This window comes from Mesoplodon bidens (assembly GCF_964165515.1).
Source record: "Mesoplodon bidens genome assembly, chromosome: X".
In the NCBI taxonomy this organism is placed as follows: domain Eukaryota; kingdom Metazoa; phylum Chordata; class Mammalia; order Artiodactyla; family Ziphiidae; genus Mesoplodon; species Mesoplodon bidens.
In genome coordinates this window covers 109,474,375-109,496,093 of record NC_138163.1, presented here as the reverse complement: position 1 = coordinate 109,496,093, position 21,719 = coordinate 109,474,375, and positions in this window count along the sequence as shown.

Genomic DNA, 21,719 nt, shown 5'->3' with positions numbered 1-21,719 from the left:
AATGAAAGTGTCCATTAGTTGTTTTTTAAAAATCAAATATACATAAAATGTGCCCATATTCTTTCACTTGACCATCAAAGTTCTCGAAAATAGAATTCCTTCCTGCTACTCTGGTGCAAGAGTCCTTTGATCCAGCTATACTCAAATATTTACCATTCTGTGATGACACATTGTTCTTACTGAACTTATTTCTGTTACCATGTTATTTACCTTGCATAGAATTCATTCTTCATCATTCCTCTATTAAAATCTACCCATCCTTCAGGCTAGTTGGCCTCCTCCACTTTGATGTTCCTGATCACTCCAGATCTTGTTAATATATGACTTTGTGCCGTTTTATGGGTCCTGTCATATACTGTCACATAGAAACAATTCTATTTCTTTCTGATCTAAATGTTGGAGGAGACTGATTTTTGTGGTAAAAATTACCTTAAAGTCTTCATTCTCCCAGGTTTTCCAGTTAACACTCATAATTCCTTGGCTCAAAATAATGGCTTTCATTTTCTCATCTAAACTTGCCATTGATATCACACTCACTCAAGTGACTCAATATTTTGGATATTTTGGTTCCTAATTATGTAAAAAATGAGGTATATATGATTTTGCTTCTTGCACAACTAGAAAAAATCATTGTTTCAACCATTTAGAATTTTGTCTCAAAACATTTTTGATGTTGGAAGATAATACAAGAGAGTCAGGGAATCTTCAATTGTAGAGTGGATCCCATCTCTCTCAGTGTATGGATGGTGCTAAGGACCAATAAATTAAAAATGTCTTCTTGCTGGTCAGTCATCATAAGTTAGCAGCCAACATTGGAAACTTTGCAGAACTGTCTCTCTAGCATAGCCTAGAGCTCATATAGCTACAATAAAAATAAAAGCAGTGCATGTTTAAATATCTAAGCAATACATTCATCAAGAAAGCTTGGTAAGTTCCTTCTAAGAAAGGTACTGCTTAGCCACAAATCTCTGCTAAGTGGTGATCTTCTTTGATGTTGATATTTCATTTTGTATTTGAATGTACAGTCCCAAGAATATGAGTTCCCATACAGCGTTAGATCCTCAACACAAAGAATTGTTGCTATTTCTGCTGGCTGTATCCCAGCTCCTTTAGTAATTTTCTCCACAGAACCATAATGAATAATAAAGTGTGTTCTCTGTGCTACTTGGCTCCTACATATCTCCAGCCACCTATCTTCTGTTCCAACCCCCCCAAAAAAAACCCCCCCAAACAAAAAACCCTACATACATTTAAAAATATCTTATGGTAGGGCTTCCCTGGTGGTGCAGTAGTTGAGAGTCTGCCTGCCGATGCAGGGGACACGGGTTCGTGCCCCGGTCCGGGAAGATCCCGCATGCCGCGGAGCGGCTGGGCCCGTGAGCCATGGCCGCTGAGCCTGCGCATCTGGAGCCTGTGCTCCGCAGCGGGAGAGGCCACAACAATGAGAGGCCGGCGTACCGCAAAAAAAAAAAAAAAAAAAAGTCTTATGGTAGATTTTATTTAGACTTCCAGGGCTTCTCTGGTGGCTCAGTCGTTGAGAGTCCGCCTGCCGATGCAGGGGACACGGGTTCGTGCCCCGGTCCGCGAGGATCCCACATGCCACGGAGCAGCTGGGCCCGTGAGCCATGGCCGCTGAGCCTGCGCGTCCGGAGCCTGTTCTCCGCAACGGGAGAGGCCACAACAGTGAGAGACCCGCGTACCGCAAAAAAAAAAAAAAAAAAAAAAAAAAAAAAAATTCCATACCAGGATGTTAACATTTTTATTATTTGTCAGTAATATGCGTCATTGCCAAAATTGGCCTTTCTCCTAAAACTAGTCAGAAAATCACTTTCCCTTTGTAAATTAATTTGACATCACTCTAAATATTACTTATCACTTGAGATAAAATTATTCAAACATTGTGGATTTGTATTGTTGCAGTTATCCTCATTTTGAGTACCTTAGTATTCAAAAAGAAAACAGTGTACTCTCTCTGACAAGTCAGTGTATAAAATGGGAAGCTATTTACCATGAGTCAGGTAGTTTGAGTCACCTATGTGTGCAGAAAATAGATAATACTCAGTAGTTCAAAGATTGGAGCCACCTGTCAAGGTCAGCATTGAGAGAGAAGCATTAGGATCACTAGGTCTTCACAGAATAGAGTGAAGTGTGGAGAAAGAAATTAGCGCTATTTCCCTAAATAGCATTTAGGAACAGTAGAGAACTTACAGGGCCAGAAACTATGAAAAACATCTTGGGGTAACCCTTGCAGAGATAGAAAGCTTCCAGTTCATAGGATAATAATATTAGAAAAGGTTTCAAAAGAAACAGATTCCTAAATAAGCATTGCTCATTTGTCATCTAAGGTGTGGTACCCTACCCAATTACTTATCTTTTGTTCCCTTACCAATAATAATTTTAACTCTGTTGTATTAAATTGACTGATGAGAGGGTGAAACTCATGGCAAACATTTATAATACATTCCCTTGCTAAAGTTAAGCAAATCTCTGACTCCCAAGGACAAATTAGGACCCAAATCAGTCCAGTTAGTCAGATTTTCTTTATACTCATAGCTGTTTGACAGAGAACAGATTGTAATGTATGTGTTTGTGGGAATGAGTTCATCTTTACGTTGTGGATGGCATAAGCCTTGTCTCCTGGGAATCTGACACTACTGCATTTGTTGGCGTGGGGGAAACACACACAGCAGGGTAAGCAAACTTTCTTGTGGATGCCTTCATTTTCAACTATGATACCATGCCAATTCAGTTCAACCACTAGTCTTAGAGATTGGCAGGAAACCACGTTCCTTTGCATAGGTTCATTCATAGTTTCTAATTATCTAAGCTTCAAAAGGCAGTGTTACTCACATAAGAGATATGGAAGGTAGAATCATGGAAATCACTCAATCAAAACAGCAAAAAGAAAAACAAATTTAAAAATGAGAATAGCTTAAGAAATCTCTGGGGTAACATCAAGCTACTAACATTTGCATTATAGGGGTCCCAGAAGTAGAATAGAGAGAAAAGGGGGTAGGAAATGTATCTGATGGAAGTATGGCTGAAAACATATCAATCCTGAAGGAGGAAACAGATACCCAATACAAGAAGCACAGAGTCTCGAACAAGATGAACCCATAGAGACCCACACCAAGTCATATCATAATTAATATAGCAAAAGTTAAAGAGAGAATTCTAAAGGCAGCAAGAGACCAACAAAAAGTCACATACAAGGGAACCCCTCCCTAAGGCTATCAGCTGAATTTTCAGCAGAAATGTTGCAGGCCAGAAGGGAGTGGCATGATATATTTAAAGTGCTGAAAGAAAACCCCTACATCTTAGGATCCTCAACTGAGCGAGGTTATCTTTCAGAATTGAAGGAGAGATAAAGAGCTTCTCCAAAAAGCAAAAACTAAGAGTTCATCAATTCTAAACCGACCTTACAGGAAGTGTTAAAGGATCTTCCTTAAGTGAAAAAGAAAAGGCTACAACAAGAAATAGGAAATTATAAGAAGGGAAAAATCCCACTGGTAAATGCAAATATATAGTAAAGGCTGTGAATCAATCACTTAAATAAGCTAGTATGAAGGTTAAAAGACAGAAATTGTAAAATCAACTATAACTACAATAAAGAGTTAAGGGATAGACATGAAGATGTAAAATATGACATCAAAAACACAGAATGTTGGGAGGGGGAGTAAAAAATGTAGACCTTTTAGAATTTGTTTGAACTTAAATGATTATCAGCTTGAAACAAGGAGATACAGTTATAGGTCAACATATATGAACTACATGGTAACCACAAGTCAAAAACTTGAGGTTTTTTTTCCCCTTCCTTAAGCAAAGTAAACCATCAACAAAATGAAAAGACAACCTTCTGAATGGGAGAAGATATTTGCAAATATCTTCTGATATGTCTATTAAGGGATTAATATCCAAAATATATAAATAGCTCATACAACTGAATATCAAAAAAATCAAAGAAGACAATTAAAAATGGGCAGAAGACCTGAGTAGACATTTTTCCAAAGAGGACCTTCAGATGGCCAACAGGCATGTGAAAAGATGCTCAACATCACTAAGCATCAAGGTAATGCTAATCAAAACCACAATGAGAACCTCACACCTGTCAGGATGACTGACCTCAGAAAGAGAAGAAATAATGTTGGCAACGATGCGGAGAAAAGGGAACCCTAGTTCACTGTTGGTGGGAATGTAAATTGGTGCAGCCACTATGGGAAACCATATGGAGGTTCCTCAAAAAATTAAAAATAGGACTACCACATGACCCAGCAATTTCACCCTTGGGTATATATCCAAAGCAAATTAAAGCACTAATTCAAAAAGATACATGCACCCCTATGTTCATAGCAGTACTATTCACAATAGTCAAGACATGGAAACAACCTAAATGTCCATCAAGAGGTGAATGGATAAAGAAGACGTGGTACATGTGTACAATGGAATACTACTCAGCCATAAAAGAGAATGAAATAATGCCATTTGTAGCAACATGGGTGGACCTAGAGATGATCATACTAAGTGAAGTAAGTCAGACAGAAAGACAAATAATGTATGTTTTCACTTATATGTGGAATCTAAAAAATAAAACAAACAAATGACTATGACAAAACAGAAACAAACTCAGAGGTGCAAAGAGCAGACTAGTGGTTACTAGTGGGGAGAGGTGGTAGGAGGAGCAAGAATAGGGTAAGTGGACTAAAAGGTACAAACTGCGGTATAAAATAAATAAGATACAAGGATGTAATGTATAGCACAAGGAAAATAACCAATATATTATAATTTTAAGTGGAATGTAATCTCTAAAAATACCGAATCACTATTATGTATACCTGAAACTAATATATCATTGTAAATCAACTATATTTCAGTTAAAAAAAGGCAGTGTTACTTTAATATGTTTTTACCAACCCAAGTTCATATTGGTAATTTTCCAGTTTAACTTTACAGATGTTCTCAGTCCTTAACCTAGATACAAAGTACAGAATATTAACACAACTTCAAATTTCTAAGGCAATTTCATTAACTCTACACCAGAAACATTAAAGAATTAATACCTACATAGGAACTAGAAATCTGACACTCTCTCTTTCAGAATTATTAATAGCCCAAGGCTTATATACCCATGGATGAATAAATATTCAATTGAAATAGCACTAAGCACCACTGTTATTGTAACCCAGGGTCATTATGCGGACATACATTGTGAACGTGTTTATTGTCTTGGTTTCAGTGACTTGCCATACACATCTATCCCAAAAGGGTCCCTTCCAAGATTGTCCTCAAATTAACATGATTGAAATTCTTGAAAATGCTGAAAATTACAAAATCAATAATCATTTATTCAGTTGATCAATAAATGTGGGTGTTTTGTGACAAGAATGGGTCATCTGGGCAGTGTGGATTGGGAGAGGGAGAAAAAAAGCTTATAATCAGCAAATAAAGAAAACATGTAAGTTCAAGGTTTTAGTTACTTTAATGGATATAGTCATAATTTATTTTCTCCTCTCAAACATTTTGTGCTTCATTATGTAAACGGAAATTAATACAATTATATAAGAGAATACCAATCTCATCCTTCCTAACCTGGGTCAGATGCACAAGTTCTCAATCCCTTAGATGGTAATGCTCTGAAGGTTTTTTCAGGTTTAAAAAATCCAGAAACTGGTAGAGAAAGTGAAAATGATTTAGATTAGATGAATCTTTTATTGCCTCTGTGGGAGGGAAACACAAATGACTCAACTATTTTAATAAGATTTAAAATTCATTTAAAGAATCTTCATGATTCATCCACATTTATTTTTTCTATCACAAAACCCCTTATAATACTGTTCCCCAAAGAAGAGACAGAAATGATAATGAGGATACCAGCATATAAATATAATGACTGGGAAGATTATTTTTAAAAAAGTTAACCAAGGCATAGATTTCAGACGGTAAATACTAGTCTTGGATTGTTATATATATTTTCATAAAGATTTTCATTTTATGGCAATTGCATATGTTGCTTAGCTGGAATTAAATTCATTTCTCAACTTTCAAGATGGTAAGTTACCTCTAAAATAACCCACAGCCTCTTAAAAATAGAACCATTGTAAAATATTTTTAAAGTTGAGAGTGAAAGTATTTTTTTCTCTAGTTCAGTAAGTTGATGAAAACTATACTCTTTTTTTCCATTTGTTTTCTTTTTCTTTTTTTTTTGGTTATGTTATTGGACCAGAAGCACTGATTCATTAGCCATTGATGATTGTAGTGCCTGCAAAGTGCCTCACTTAAACAGTTTGTCTCAATATATTTATTTACAAGTGGGAAATATGATATGTAAGTGAGATGCTCTGTCACTGTTGCTTATGAGAGATCTTGACGGACAAGGTCAGTTCCTCCTGAATGCAAAAATCCAACAGTGGAAACTCCTGTTCAGGGACACTTCTTGTTTACCCAGCATCATCTTTGCTCTTTCAAAACACACTGCTGAAAATGACTGACCCCTACACACTCCTCAAAATTTCCGTTTTAACTACACAAACAGACAAAAATGGTGAGGAGTTTTTGACAGAGAAAACACTGGAAATTGTTTTACTTCCAGCAAACTTACAAGATAACTATAGTTGTGAGTAGGCTGGACTTTTTGTTTTTTTGTTTTTTTTGCGGTACGCGGGCCTCTCACTGTTGTGGCCTCTCCCGTTGCGGAGCACAGGCTCCGGACGCGCAGGCTCAGCGGCCATGGCTCACGGGCCCAGCCGCTCCGCGGCATGTGGGATCTTCCTGGACCGGGGCACGAACCCATGTCCCCTGCATCGGCAGGCAGACTCTCAAGCACTGCACCACCAGGGAAGCCCTGGACTTTTTTATAATTCTATTTTTCCGACTTATGCAGTACCTTTACTATCAGTTTGGACATTTCTCAAAAGAAATTTTCCCAAATGTGTCATAGCAACAGTGAGTGTGTAAGTAAGCAGGAAAGAAGAGAATTGGTATCTTTTGCCCAGGCTGGACCTGTATCTCCCACCTCTTCAAGTTCTTTTAATATCCATCAAAACAAAAAATTACAAAGGAGCACAGCAAAACTGGCATTTGGAAATGTCTGTCCAATGAAATATGGACCAGAAATGCCAGGTTATATTGGTTTTGTCTACATTCTTCCTCCAGTTATTCTGTCTTGCTCTTCTGACCCATTCTTATCTTCTGCCTACTATGTCTCACACCTGTAATCAGGCTCCTTTTGAAATCCTCCTGTCCCTTCACCGCCTCTTCTCAATTTTATTATTTCTCATATTCTGCCCAGTTCCTAACCCAGATTCTTGCTCCTCATCTCTTTGCCTGGACAACACAGAGATGAGTGATTGCGCTCTAGTTGTTGTTCTGTTTTCAATTTTCTAGTTCAAAGAATTCACAATTCTGATCCAACCCCTGAGACAGGGAGCCTGCTTGGAGTCTTGTGGTCTGAGGACCAGCAGCTTTGACATCTCTTGGGAGATTTTTAGGGATGCAGAATCTCCGTCCTCACTGCAGACCTACTGAATCAGAATCTGTTTATCTGCATTTCAGGAGAATCCCCATGGTAATTTTGTATGTACATTAAAGCATGGGAAGCACTGGGCTAGATCACTGGTCCCAAACTAATTTTTAACAGCAAATGCTTCTCAGTAAAATAAGCGCTTGGCACATTTACCCCAAAATACTGTAGTCTCCCCCTTATTTGCAGTTTCACTTTCTGCACTTTCAATTACCTGTGGTCAACGTCTGTCAGAAAATATTAAATGGAAAATTCCAGAAATAAACAATTCATAAAGTTTATTTTTTTATTGGGGTATAGTTGTTTTATAACATTGTGTTAGTTTCTACTGTACAGTGAAATGGATTTCCCTGTGCTATACAGCAGGTTCTTATTAGTTATCTATTTTATAAATATTAGTGTATATATGTCAATCCCAATCTCCCAATTCATCCCACCACCTCCACCCCCCACCCCCCGCTTTCCCCCCTTGGTGTCTATACGTTTGTTCTCTATATCTGTGTCTCTATTTCTGCCTTGCAAACCGGTTCATCTGTACCATTTTTCTAGATTCCACATAAAGTTTAAATTGTGTGACACTCTGAGTAGTTTGATGAAATCTCTTACCATCCCGCTCCATCCCCCTCAGGATGTGAATCATCCGTTTGTCCAGAGAATCCTGCCTGTTAGTCATTTAATAGCCTTCTCAGTTACCAGATTGACTGTCCCGGGATCACAGTGCTTGTGTTCAGGTCACCCTTATTTTCCTTAATAATGGCCCCAAAGCACAAGAGAAGTGATGCTGGTAATTCAGATATATCAAAGAGTAGCCATGAAGTACTTCCTTTAAGTGAAAAGGTGAAAGTTCTCGACTTAATAAGGAAAGAAGAAAAATTGTGTGCTGAAGTTGCTAAGATCTAGGTATATCTTCTATCCATGAAATTGTGAAGAAGGAAAAAGAAATTTGTGCTGGTTCTGCTGCCACACCTCAAACTGCAAAAGTTAGGGCCATAGTGCGTGATAAGTAATTAGTTAAGATGGAAAAGACATTAGATTTGTACAATAAGATACTTCGAGAGAGACAACATTCACATAACTTTTATTACAGTGTATTGTTAAAATTGTTCTATTATTAGTTATTGTTGTTATCTCTTACTGTGCCTAATTTATATATTAGACTTTGTCATAGGTATGTATTATGTTTAGGAAAAAAAACAATATATATATATAGGATTCAGTACTATCCACGGTTTCAGGCATCCACTGGAGGTCTTGGAATGTGTCTCCCGAGGATAAGGGGGGACTACTGTGTGACTATAGCTGACTGTCATGGTGAGAGTTTTGACTGAGGCACCAGGATACAATAGATATATTCCAAAGTGTGGTTGCTGTACTAAATTCGAATTTTCAAAAAAAAGTTGTTAATTTTTTCAAATCTTAAAATCCTTTAGGAGTTGAGCAGATTTTGAAGAATGGATTTGTGAGGAGATTTCTTTGAAGGAAGCTGTTACCTTTCTGTGGTCTCACCCATTACCCCATACCAATCCCAAGGTGGGGATGGCTGGATTCCACCTCAAGCTTAAAGAGAAGTGTTTTAAGGGAGCAAAGACTCTCATATATGCTCCTTGAGGTTGTCAAGTGACAGTGGACTGGAATATCACTACTGACTAGGAAGCCGTGGAGGCAGGTCAGGCAGGAAAGTGAGCTCTTTCTTTGGTGGCAAAACAAAGGAAAAGTGACTATATTGGAATCTGCCTGCACTCTAAGAGTTTGACAAGGGGAAAGAATGTGTGAGTGTTTTCCACAGTTTACAAGCAAGAGAGAGCTGGAGCCATCCTGACTCTTGCCTAAGAAACCCAACTGGGAGAGTAAGGGGACTACCACATGTGGATTCTGAGAGTCCAGCAGAAACATCTGTTGATTACTCAAAGCTTGCTTTATCAGACTCACTGCAGTAAGAGAGAACACCTGCAGATCAAGCAAAGCTAACTTGATTAGACTCATTTTAGAATTTGACAGAGTCTTAGTTGTGTCTCAGAACAGGAGAAGTCAGGAGAGAATATTTATAGGCGTTTAGAGTCTGGGATGGTGATTTTAAGGCTGATCTTGTGAAGTGGGGAACTGTTTAAGTTTGGGCATAGTTTATGGTATAAAGGCTTTGGATTATCTTAGTTGATTTAGTCTTATATTCCAGAAGAAACCATTTTCTGGAGCAAGTTGGTATGTTATTTTTGCTTATTCTCAGTATGTGGTCCTTTATGACCACATTGTCAAGGGCTGGGAGTAGGTGGGAACAGGAAGTTACTGATAATATATATGGGATTCCTTCTGGGGTGATGTAAATGTTCTGAAATTAGATTGTGGTGATGGTTGGATGACTGTGAATGTAGTAAAAACCACCGAATTATACACTTTAACAGGGTGAATTTTATATGTGAATTGTATTTCAATAAAGCTGTTGCTGTATATATATTTGACAGATTAAATGTGAGGAATGTGTCTATGTCTTTAAATATCTGTAAGGTAGAGACTATTGAGTCACTGGTCATCTCTGAAAATTAACACCTCTCTTTTGTTTAAAAAAAGAAAACATAGTAGCTTTAATTTCAACTATGCGTTTTTGCGCTTTACTAGGAGTTAACCAGTGAACCTCTGTGAGGGAATAAAAGATTTCTGTGAAAGACATTGAAATTCCACTGAAACTCTTCCTTTGGGAGATCTTTAAATAATTTAGAAAATCAAAGTCTAGTTTTCAAGGTGACTAGATCTCAGAGTTTTTATACATGACACATCTTTTTCAGTAACAAAACTTCCCAGATATGGGAACAAAATCCCTCAGATTTTTTTGTATTATACTCTCTACAAAGCATTAGTTATTTTCAACAGTAACTATTGTCTTGTTCTTTATAAAAACCCACTTAATATTAAAGTGACCGATTATATGTGTGTGTGTGTCTTTAAATGCCTGCGAGGTAGCAACTACTGACAGTCATTGGTCATCCCTGAAAAGGTCAGCAAATTAATCATTTTGTAAAAGAAAAAGTTGATATCTCTAATTTCAGCTACTTTTTTGGTGCTTTGCAAGGAGCTAGCCAGTGAATCTCCATGGAGAACAAAAGATATTTTGCTTATACCCCATTCCAATAAACAAGGTTGTGAAGATTCTATTATTTAAGATGGTAAAATCACATGTCTGAGTACATTTAAGCCACCATACGTTGCAATATGTCGAAAGCAAAGGAACTAGTAAAGTCACAGCTGTGGACAAACTTCAGGTTTTCCTCAGGATGCAGTGTGACACTTGAACATCTGGCAGACAAACCAAGTGTGAAAGTCATATATCAATCATTAGCAAACCTCATTGTTTTCCATTTTTAGATAGAACACTATTGCTGGAAGGTCTAATACTTTCCTCCAGCACACCATAGGGTCACCTGGAATACCTCCAAAAGATATGTTCTGAACTTTGGTGACAAGGGACCCAAAGCAAGCCTAGGTAAGAGGAAGAGAAATTAAGGAGGCCAACGCCATGAGCCTGCCAGATCCCTGGTGCCAGGCCTCTACCTTTACCCAGTTTTCATATTCCCAAGAACTGCCTTGATCAATGTCTACTGTGCATCTCACTATAGAGCCCTGGCTCTGAACAGTTAGTGGACCCCGTTTCCATACAAGGAATCTCATCAACGTCCAAGGCTGGCTGATGCGTCTATACTGCAACATTGGTTTTCCTCAGCAGAACTTCAACAACTCCTAACAGACTAAACATGATCACATGAAATGAAAACAAAGAGCACAACCAAGAGAACTTCTCTGAAGGTTTCACAGTTGTGCATTTTACACATTGTAAATTAATCCCGCAAGTGATTAAAATCGGGGATTGATCTCTGTGGAGTGCCTAATTCAATGCCACCAGCACGAGGGTGCTTACTAAGTGGTTACTCGGTTTTGACACTTTAACACTAATGAGAACCAAAAAGTAAACAGTGAGATGTTACTGGACTACTTTTACAATGCCACTCAGCAATGTTTAATGCATTCGCTAAGAAAATGAACTATGCATGCCAGGGCTCCTTACACATTTATGCCAACTTGCACACCTTGAGATCACTCTGTTATTGTATTATCCTGGTCATTCAGCTTTTCATAATGGAGTGAGTTTCCAGAGGAAATATTTAACTACCTTATCCCACTTTACAAGTGATATTTTGCCTCTTCAAGAAATGCATATGTGTGTGTGTGTGTGTGTGTGTGTATCCCTAAACTGATACACTGTAGTGCAGAATTTCTCGACCTCAGTGGATTATTGACATCTAGTGCCAGATAATTCTTTGTTTTTGGTAGGGAGGTCTATTCTGTGCACTGTAGGATGTTTCCCTGATAACAGTATATCTGGCCTCTACCCTCTAGATGCCACTTACACACACCCTCCCAAGTTGTGACAACCAAAATACCAAATGTCCCCAGGGAAGTAAAATTGCCCTCAGTTGAGAACTACTGATACAGAGCTGTAGAGCTGTAGAGCATGCCCACACAACTAATCACCAAAACAAAGAAAAAAATGAATGCTGCATAAATTAGCAATAATAATTATTACTTATTTTTGCTATATAAGTACTTCCTTGACAGATTTGAAATTTACCCTGGTTGTGAGTATATTTCGGAGTTGACTTGCAAGGCTATATGGAGCACTTTGTCAGTTATTCACTGGTGATTGGCTTCTTCTCTCTCCCCTCTTCACTTCCAAGGTCTTTATAACGGGACTGATTGGTTGCACCGTGTACTTGACACAGAACAATTGCCAAGGGAACAGAACCTCCTAGAGCAGTGAGTCTCAAACTTTAACGTGCATAAATATCACCTGGAAAATCTTGTTAAAAGGCAGGTTTTGATTCGCAATGTTTGCGATGAGGTCCAAGATTCTTCATTTCTAACAAGTCCCAAGTGATGGTCCCAGAACCACATTGACAGTTGCAGGGTCTGAGCATGCTAGCAGTAGAACTGGGCATGCCTTTATAATCATTGATATGCCACCAAGAAAGCAGTTTTCTTTGTTGTTTTTGAAAGAGAAATTCCTCACTTGCTTCCATTCTATGCATCAAAGAAAATGCAGTGATACAGAGAGGGCTGAAAGGGACAGTGATTTCCACTCTTGGCTGCACATTAAAATCTCCTGGGGACTTCTAAAATTCCCAGTGTCCAGACCACTTCCCAGAGCAATTAAAACAGAATCTCAGGGGGTGGGACCCAGACATCTATTTATTTTAAAGCCCTGAAGGTGATTCTAATGAGCACTCAAGTTTGAGGATCACTGTGCAGTTCCTTGCTACACAAATCATGGTTCAGGGATCAGCTGCAGAGGCATCACCTGTTTCTCAGAAGTGAAAAATATCAAGCCGCAGTCCAGACCCACTGAATCAAAATCTGCATTTTAGGAAGATCCCAAGTGATCCTACGTACAGTATAGCATAAAAGAGCATTGTTAGACTCTTAAAATGAGTTTTTAAGTCTCTAGTCTAGATGACTTTCACTTTAGAAAGTTCTTGCAGAAGAACACCTTAGCCATGTTTAACATGTCATGGGAATGAGAGAGATGTCAGAACACTAGTTCCTAAAGGGAAATGGTAGAATTTGGCTTCTAACGATAAGTAACTTTGGTTTCTATGTATGAATCATCTCCAGAATAGATTATCAGGCCTATGGTTTGTGAACACAAGAACAATAAAAAGCATCAGTGGTCACCAGGAACCTTTAGACTTTATTAAGAAAAAAGTCACACCACCAAACTGACTTCATTCCTTTTGTTCACAAGAGTCCAAAAAAGTAGGTTAGGAAAATGTAGCCACAGATCTCTATGGTTTTAAGTTGCAGCTAAATCTTTTCCAAGGCCAATCCAGAAAATTTAGAAAAATGTAGCATAAGAGAAAATATATTTTCTGTTGAATCACTATTTCCAAGAAGTATTAACAGGTAAATAGGCAGCCACAGTGTGGGGGGGGGGCGGGGGAGAGAAAAAGAGAAAGAGAATTGGTTAAAGACAAAGGGCATGTGTGAGTTTTTTATATGCAGACCACTAGAGCTTAGGGCATAACTAATAGTTTGGATGATAACTTTTAGCATTTACATTCAAAAGATCTATTGTATGATAAGGAAGAATTACCTTCAAATTCATGTGCAAAACCCCCAACCAAACCAACCAACCGACAAAATAAACAAACCCCCAGTTCAGTTGCCTAAGAGCTCAATATAAATCAAGCATAATTTGGCAACTGAGAAGCTCTTAGACTGCTGTAATAGTAATATAGAAGATAAATTAGGTAAACTTTGTTGAGTCTGTCCTGGCATTAGAATTAGGATAGTGATTCGCTAGCAAACCATTGAAAGGAGTTTTATTTCTATTGCCCAAAATGTGTTTCTTTTTTTTTCTCAGTGTACAGGAGTTCATAGTTTATATATTTCTGCCATTATTGAGTCAAAAGACATCATTACATATAATTTGATGTCCATAAAAATATAATTAAAATATTATTAAAATATTGTGCAGATTTTTTTCAGAAAAGGCACAATACAGATCCTGAAATGTGAGCCTAAGTGTATATTTTCTTACTCATCTTGAACTCAATACCTTATTCATGCTTAAAAATATATGTAAAAAATATTCATTTCCTTATTTTCTGGTGAGTGAAAGAAAACTGTTACTCTCATTAGAAAAAATAATTCCATTTACAGAAGAAAATAACCATTAAACCAAGGAAATCAATTGTATTTTAGAAACGATATGAAGTTGGAGGAAATGATTCAGCAGATGATAACACCATGAAACCCTGGACATCCTATTATGGGAACGAGCAAACAGCTATAGCTGCCACTCTTAACTATGTAAATTTGTGAGGAATTGTTGCATATCTATTTTTGATGGTAGATAAATGTGTTTTTATTATTTTGTTGAGCTGGTTTCCTAATTTCCTAACCACAGGGTGATGATCACCAATGAGTAGTAGATGATATATACAAAAATGGAAACAACAGAAATCAGATACGAAAAGGATGCAGGATAGGAAAATTGGAGGGTGAGAGTCCTAAACTAATAATAATATTATTATTAAAAATAATAGCTTTATTTGTTTTGAGCAACTATTATTTGCAGACACAAAGCTGAGTGTGCTGCTTTCCTTTTGTATTTCGATAAGCATGATTTTAAATGTTGCCTATACTATTGCCCAAAAGCAAGTATTCTGTGTCTACAAGAGTATAAATTATCCTGGATGCTTTTACAGACAAAAAGAAGTCCAAAGCCTTCTTTTAGAACCTGTATTACAGACAGGTCTTTCTAATGTGGATAAAATGAAAAGAAAATAACCAACTACCCAGTGAAATGTCTAAAAGTTAAATTTGCAAATCATTTTTATAAATGATTATAAGAACTGATTATAAAATTTACATTTGATTAAAATTAACTATAAATCACAGGGCTTGGGAGAAATTATCTGTATATATGTACCCGATGAAGAACAGAAAAAGACGTTCCCATCCATGTGACTTTGTTGTGTTCACTAATGTGCAGCGTGAGGCAGCCTAGTAAGGTACAAGGATCACTGAACTAAAAGTCAATATTCCTTGCTCTCTACTGGATGTTTGAATTTGGGGAAGTTATTTTTCCTCTTTGAACCTTAGTTTAGTCATTCATAAAATAAAAGAGTTCAAATAAATGATGTTTGAGGTCTCTTTTAGCTCCAAATGCTACAACTTAATAACTAAATGTATTTTTATTCTACGCATTGCATTCAGATGTTACACATTTATTTTGAAATATTAATTTATTTATTATAGAATTTTGGCCTACCCCAAGATGAGGGGAATTTTTTTGACTTTTTTTTCTCTTTAAAAATTTTTTATTTTATATTGGAGTATAGTTGATTAACAATGTTGTGATAGTTTCAGGTGTACAGCAAAGTGATTCACTTATACATATATGTGTGTCTATTCTTTTTCAAATTATTTTCCCCTTGAGGCTATTACAGAGTATTGAGCAGAGTTCCCTGTGCTATACAGTAGGTCCTTGTTGGTTAGCTATTTTAAATATAGCGGTGTGTACATGTCAAACCCAAACTCTCAATTTATCCCTCCCCCCCATCCCCCCTGGTAACCATAAATTCATTCTCTAAGTCTGTGAGTCTGTTTCTGTTTTGTAAATAAGTTCATTTTTATCATTTTTTTAAAAATTAGATTCCACATATGAGTGATATCATGATATTTGTCTTTCTCTGACTTATTTCACTTAGTATAATAATCTTTAGGTCCATCCATGTTGCTGCAAATGGCATTATTTCATTCTTTTTAATGGCTGAGTAATATTCCATTGTATATATGTACCACATCTTCTTTATCCATTCATCTGTCAGTGGACACTTAGGTTGCTTCCACGCCTTGGCTATTGTAAACAGCGCTGCAAAGAACATTGGGGTGCATGTATCCTTTCGAACCATGCTTTTTCTGCCCAGGAGTGGGATTGCTGGATCATATGGTAGCTCTAATTTTAGTTTCTTAAGGAACCTCCATACTGTTTTCCATAGTGGCTGTACCAATTTACATTTCCACCAACAGTGTAGGAGGGTTCCCTTTTCTCCACACCCTCTCCAGCATTTATTGTTTGTAGACTTTTTGGATGATGGCCATTCTGACTGGTATGAGGGGATGTCTCATTGTAGCTTTGATTTGCATTTCTCTAATAATTAGCGATGTCGAGCATCTTTTCATGTGCCTCTTGGCCATCTGTATGTCTTCTTTGGTGGAGTAGAAGAAGGGGAATTTAATTAATCAATACTTTAAATTATTAACTTAATGATTAATAAAGGGAATGGATTCAGTGCTTTTAGACTTGCTTTTCATGCAGTCCTGAAACTAGCAACAATAGGTACTCCTGAAACAGATGGGAAGGGTCTACCTCTCTCATGATTTCCCTCCCTCTCTCTCTCTCTCTCTCCCTCTCTAACACACACACACACACACACACACACACACACCTCTACCCTTATTCTCATCATCATCTTGATTATTTTCAGCAACCAGAAACCAGTCTCAGCATATATACCAGTCACGACCTCATATTACTTTCTATTTGTATGCCATTATGCTGCCCAGGAGTCAAAACAATAAAACAGGTCAGCAAGAATGTACTAAGTGCCTGCTGTGAGCCCAACCTGTTTCAGATGATATGAAAGATAAATATTTCAACAATACTTCCTCTTCAGGAGATTATATATAACCTATGAGTTCTACAGATCTGAGCCCAAGGCTCTCCTTTATCTGTGACCCCACTACAACTCTTTTTAAGCATCTCGTGAACACAAGGGTGTCGATGTCTCTAAGGACTATGGTAGACCTTGTTCACAGGGATTAAGTAATGTTCTTAGCTCCATATGCCTCCTGCAGAGGCATCCAGTCACCATAAGCACCTTGTAGCCACATTGTATTTGATTACTGGCTTGAGGTAGGGGGGCAGATCAATATCTTATCACCTGAAGCTGAAAACTGAACAGACTTAGCTTTCACCAGATGCAACAGTAGCTCGTGATTCAGCGTTCTAAATCAAAGGTCTATCACTCCTTGGAACATGTTCATACGTAATAAAATCACCAGTTAGTGGTGTGTTTTCACTGATAAATGGAATAATACTCCTGCCTGACCTGGCAAGAGTATAGGTAGAAATGACTATTAGCATTCAGTAACTGGATTATTGGAGGTGGAGTGAGAGTAACAGAGTGATTCTGTATATTGGGAACAAACTTAAAGGCATGGTTTTTCCAATTTCCCTGGTAGACGATTTTTATATAAGCCGATGAGGAAATTAGTGGATCACTCACATAACATGTCCATCTAACCTTAAATGAAATAGATTTCTTCCATCAGCATAGTAGAAAATGACAATTGTGGTTAATGAATTGTGAGTCCACTTTGGAAATATTAATTTCACCTACCTTCCAGCCACTAATTTAAATGTTTATCAATTAGTTATTATGTACCTTTAATTTTAGTCAGTGTGATTTACTCCACATATTCAAATTCAAAACAACCAATAAGTATTATTTGAGAATTATTTTAGTAATGTTTTAGGAAAAGTAATGGTTATTCTAGACATAATATATCACTTATAATTTTGGTTTTTCAATTTATAATTGCATCTGGACAGGCACATAAAATATCTGACAGTAAAAATGAAACTTGTTAATGCAGTGTCATCAATAATTTTTGTGAAAATAGCATTAGAGAGCAACGAAACTAGACAGTAAGGTATTTTGCACTGTCACTTAATCCATTGAAACTGGATTTTGTTTCTATAACCTTGAGGAAATCTAAAAACTTAAGCATTTATCAAATAATGCCTTCACTGCAGCCTTATTAAAGTCTCGTATATCAAAATATATGACAATCAAGATTATGAGTACCATTTTTGGTCATATTTTCAGGATTTTCCTAATTTTACTTAATTCATGCAAACATTCATGCACCATTAGAGATAAGTCCACTATCCTACATGCTTCTATTAAACATTACTTACCATAATGTTATCACTTAAAAAGATGTTATTCAACCCCAAATATTTTAACAACATAACTAGCTCTATTTTTGTTTCCTTAATAAGTTCTTTTTTCAAGAGAACTTTCTTTTATGTCCCTTAAATCACAAGCCATATAGCTCACAAAAAATCCAAACCTCAAGAAACAGTGATGTGGAAAGATGAATTTAACAGCAAATCATCCAAAACCTGCAGCACTGGATCAATGTACAGGGGATGATATCACTTGACCGCCTTCCAGTTTCCTTTTCATCATGACAGGAGCTTGGTAATTCTCTGCTAAAGTGTGCTGAGCCATGTTGGCAAATATTATCATTGATGTTTCCATCTGGTTTATTGTGTAACATAAAGTTTCTTTCAAACTAAACGCAAGACCCTCTTGGCTGCAGCTCTGGAATTAATGTTTTTCATCACAGAAGTATGTGGTCTGGCTTACGCTTCACACATTTACCAAAACTCTGTTACTTCTCAGGCTTGTGTAGGGCAAGGTTCATCATTTGGTTCATAGAATTTAAAGAGCTGGAAAGACCAAACGATCATTTGGTTCAATATTTCATCCCAAGCAGAAATCTATTATACAGTGAGAGCAGGAGGAAGATATAGGGGGAAGATATTTATTGCTGTTGTTGCTGTTGCATGAATTGAGTACCTGTAAGAGATGTTATATGGGGTGCTAGATGTGTGAGACAGATCCAGTTTCAAATCCCAGCTCTAGAATTTACTATCTCCATGATTTGTGTTGATTTTGTAGCTTTTCTAAGAAAAGACTCAGTCTAAACGTAGTAACTCCTTCCTTTCAGGGTTATGAGGGATTAGCTGAGAACGAGTGTAACAGCACTGGGTACAGTTATTGGCCATGGTTATTGTTCAATAATTATTATCTGTGATGATAAGTATGGTGATGGTGGTGCTGAAGACTGGTGTTGATTGTGTATTCAAGGAGCTTTAGAAACTTTCTTCATTCCTGAAATACTATGGCAGGTTGCCGTTAGCAGGTAAGAAAAGGGTGTTGTCAAGTAAAAGTATAAGGAGCCTCTCTCTAGTACAAATTATTGGGGTTCAGATAGTTTTTGTTGTGGTTACTAGAGAAGTTTTTTTTGGGAAAAGCTGTATTCTAGTTTAAATTGAGACCGTTTGAGTCTGCGCTTTGAGGAATTTGTCCCAGTGATCCATGGGTCATGTTTGTCTCCATGACTAGGTGTATCAAAATTGATGTGTTGGAATCATGGCTAGAAGAGAAGGTGAAAGCACTCAAGAGGCTCCCTGCTTAGATTATTGGGGACACTGGGAGTTTTCTGCTGAGCAGTATGATAAAGGAGAAGGGGACCTAGATGATTCTTCAAAAGACTGGGCTGGAATCAAATCATCACAATGTACCCTTTAAATATCTTATTATTTTATTTGTCGATTATACCACAATAAACCTGAAAAAAACACATGTTGAAGAAACGCTGTTAAAAAAGACTGGGCTGAGCTCAAGCTTCATGATAAACCAACTGTGACAGCTTGATTAGTATTCTTAACATCCCTGAGCCTTAGTGTCTTTCATCTGCCAGGAGATATTCCCAATCTCCCTGTCTATTTAAATAAAATGACATATAAAGATGTGCTTAGGGACTTCCCTGGTGGTCCAGTGGTAAAGAATCTGCCTTACAATGCAGGGGGCGTGGGTTCAATCCCTGGTCAGGGAACTAAGATCTCACAGGCCGCGGGGCAACTAAGACCGCATGCCACAACTACTGAGCTCGTGCACCTCAACTAGAGAGCCTGTGTGCCACAAACTACAGAGCCCACATGCTCTGGAACCCATGCACCACAACTACAGAGCCCACGTGCCCTGGAGCCTGTGCGCCACAACTAGAGAAGAGAAAACCCACACACCACAACTAGAGAGAATCCCACATGCTGCAACGAAGAGCCTGCTTGCCTCAACGAAGATCCTGCGTGCCGCAACTGAGACCCGATGCAGCCAAAAATAAATAAAATAAATAAATAAAAAATAAATCTTTAAAAAAAAAGAGATGCGCTTATAATCCACAAAACTCTAAGCAAACACAAAGTGGGGCTAACATTTGTGCTAGTGTTACTATATAAAGAGAGGTAAATCAGGACACAATACAAGGAGAAAAGAGCTAAAGGATATGAGGGGAATCAGAAAAAATTTGTGATGCAGGAAAAGCTATGCCTCAAAGAAGAAAACAAACACTTCATGGGAGTTGCACGGTATTTAACGTAAAGTGATTCCTTACTCTGATCCTGAGTCGACTCGGTTGGCTTATACCTACAGACTTGGAGCATAACCCAGGTCCTGAAGATGGACTTGCTCTAATCGTTGGCAATTTAAGATGCAACACTAGGTGGCCCCACATGAAGTTATATAATCACAGCTCTGTTAAATAAATAGTGTTCAATGTAAACACGAAGCAAGATTAATGCAATGACAATTGATTAGTGCATAATCAGCCACTAGATGGAACCAGAGGGAAACTTAGGAGCAACAACACTCCCCTAAGGGCTGCCAAGTCCATAGGATCTATAGCTACTTACCAGGATAACTGGCCCAGGTTAACTCTGATTCATTCACTAATACTCTTTGGATCTGGCAGTTCAACCAGCTGTAAATCTACCTAATTATTTTTAGTCCATGTTTCTCCACTTTCTCCATAATGATTCTGAAAGTTACATTTAATGACTCTTATTGAAATCAAGAAACACTACCAACAACATTCACTTAGAATACTAACATACAAATACTCACTAAGAAGGATATGAAATACTTTTAGTCTTACTTGTTTGCAGTGAACCCACATTGTCTCCTTATGGTCACTACATTCATTCCATACAAGATTTGGCCAATTTCAAAATCTCTTATTTTAGATTGTTTCCAGGGATTTTCCCATTTCTTAAAACTTATAATAATAAATTTTTTCATTAGAATTCTAGAGATTATCATTTTTATTATGAGTATATTTGAATCTTCCTTTGAATTTTTTCTGTAATATCAATTAATTTGGGCAGGAAATGTACAAGAAATTACCATAATAAATATTTTAAATCATCCCCTATCTTTCCTACTCTCATATTAAAATCAATTAAAATATTCTATTATTGAATTTAGGCTTAGAATATAGACGTGTTTGCTGGCCCTAGAAATTGTGAATGAGCATAGCATTATGAAATTTCATGAGTTTTATGAATGATCATTACTATTGTACCTCATGTAGACTCAACCACAAGTTCTTCTGAGCCTAATGGTAAGAAGGTACACTGGGGATGTAATAGTAGGTAGAGGAGAGTGAACAGGAAATGTGTGGTGTGCTTGCAGAAAATAATGTCCAAAAGATCATAGCATGCCCCAGCAGTGTTTAGTCTGATACAGTTCATGGATATAACAAGAGTCTATGGGAAGAGGGCACATTTGTGGTCAGATATTTTTATTTGAACTAGGAACAGCAGCTGAGAACACAAAGATGGAGGTCCACATTCTGGGGTAGAAGATGATAGGAGTTTGGTTGTTTTGCAGAAGTCAAGGCTCAAGTAAGGTTTTCTCATACTGCAGAAATTGGAATGTTCTCTGTATACTAAGGCAGAAGACCTTTAGGAGAATGGATATAAGCATAAGGGATTAGGTGACAGTGTGTTAGTCATAAA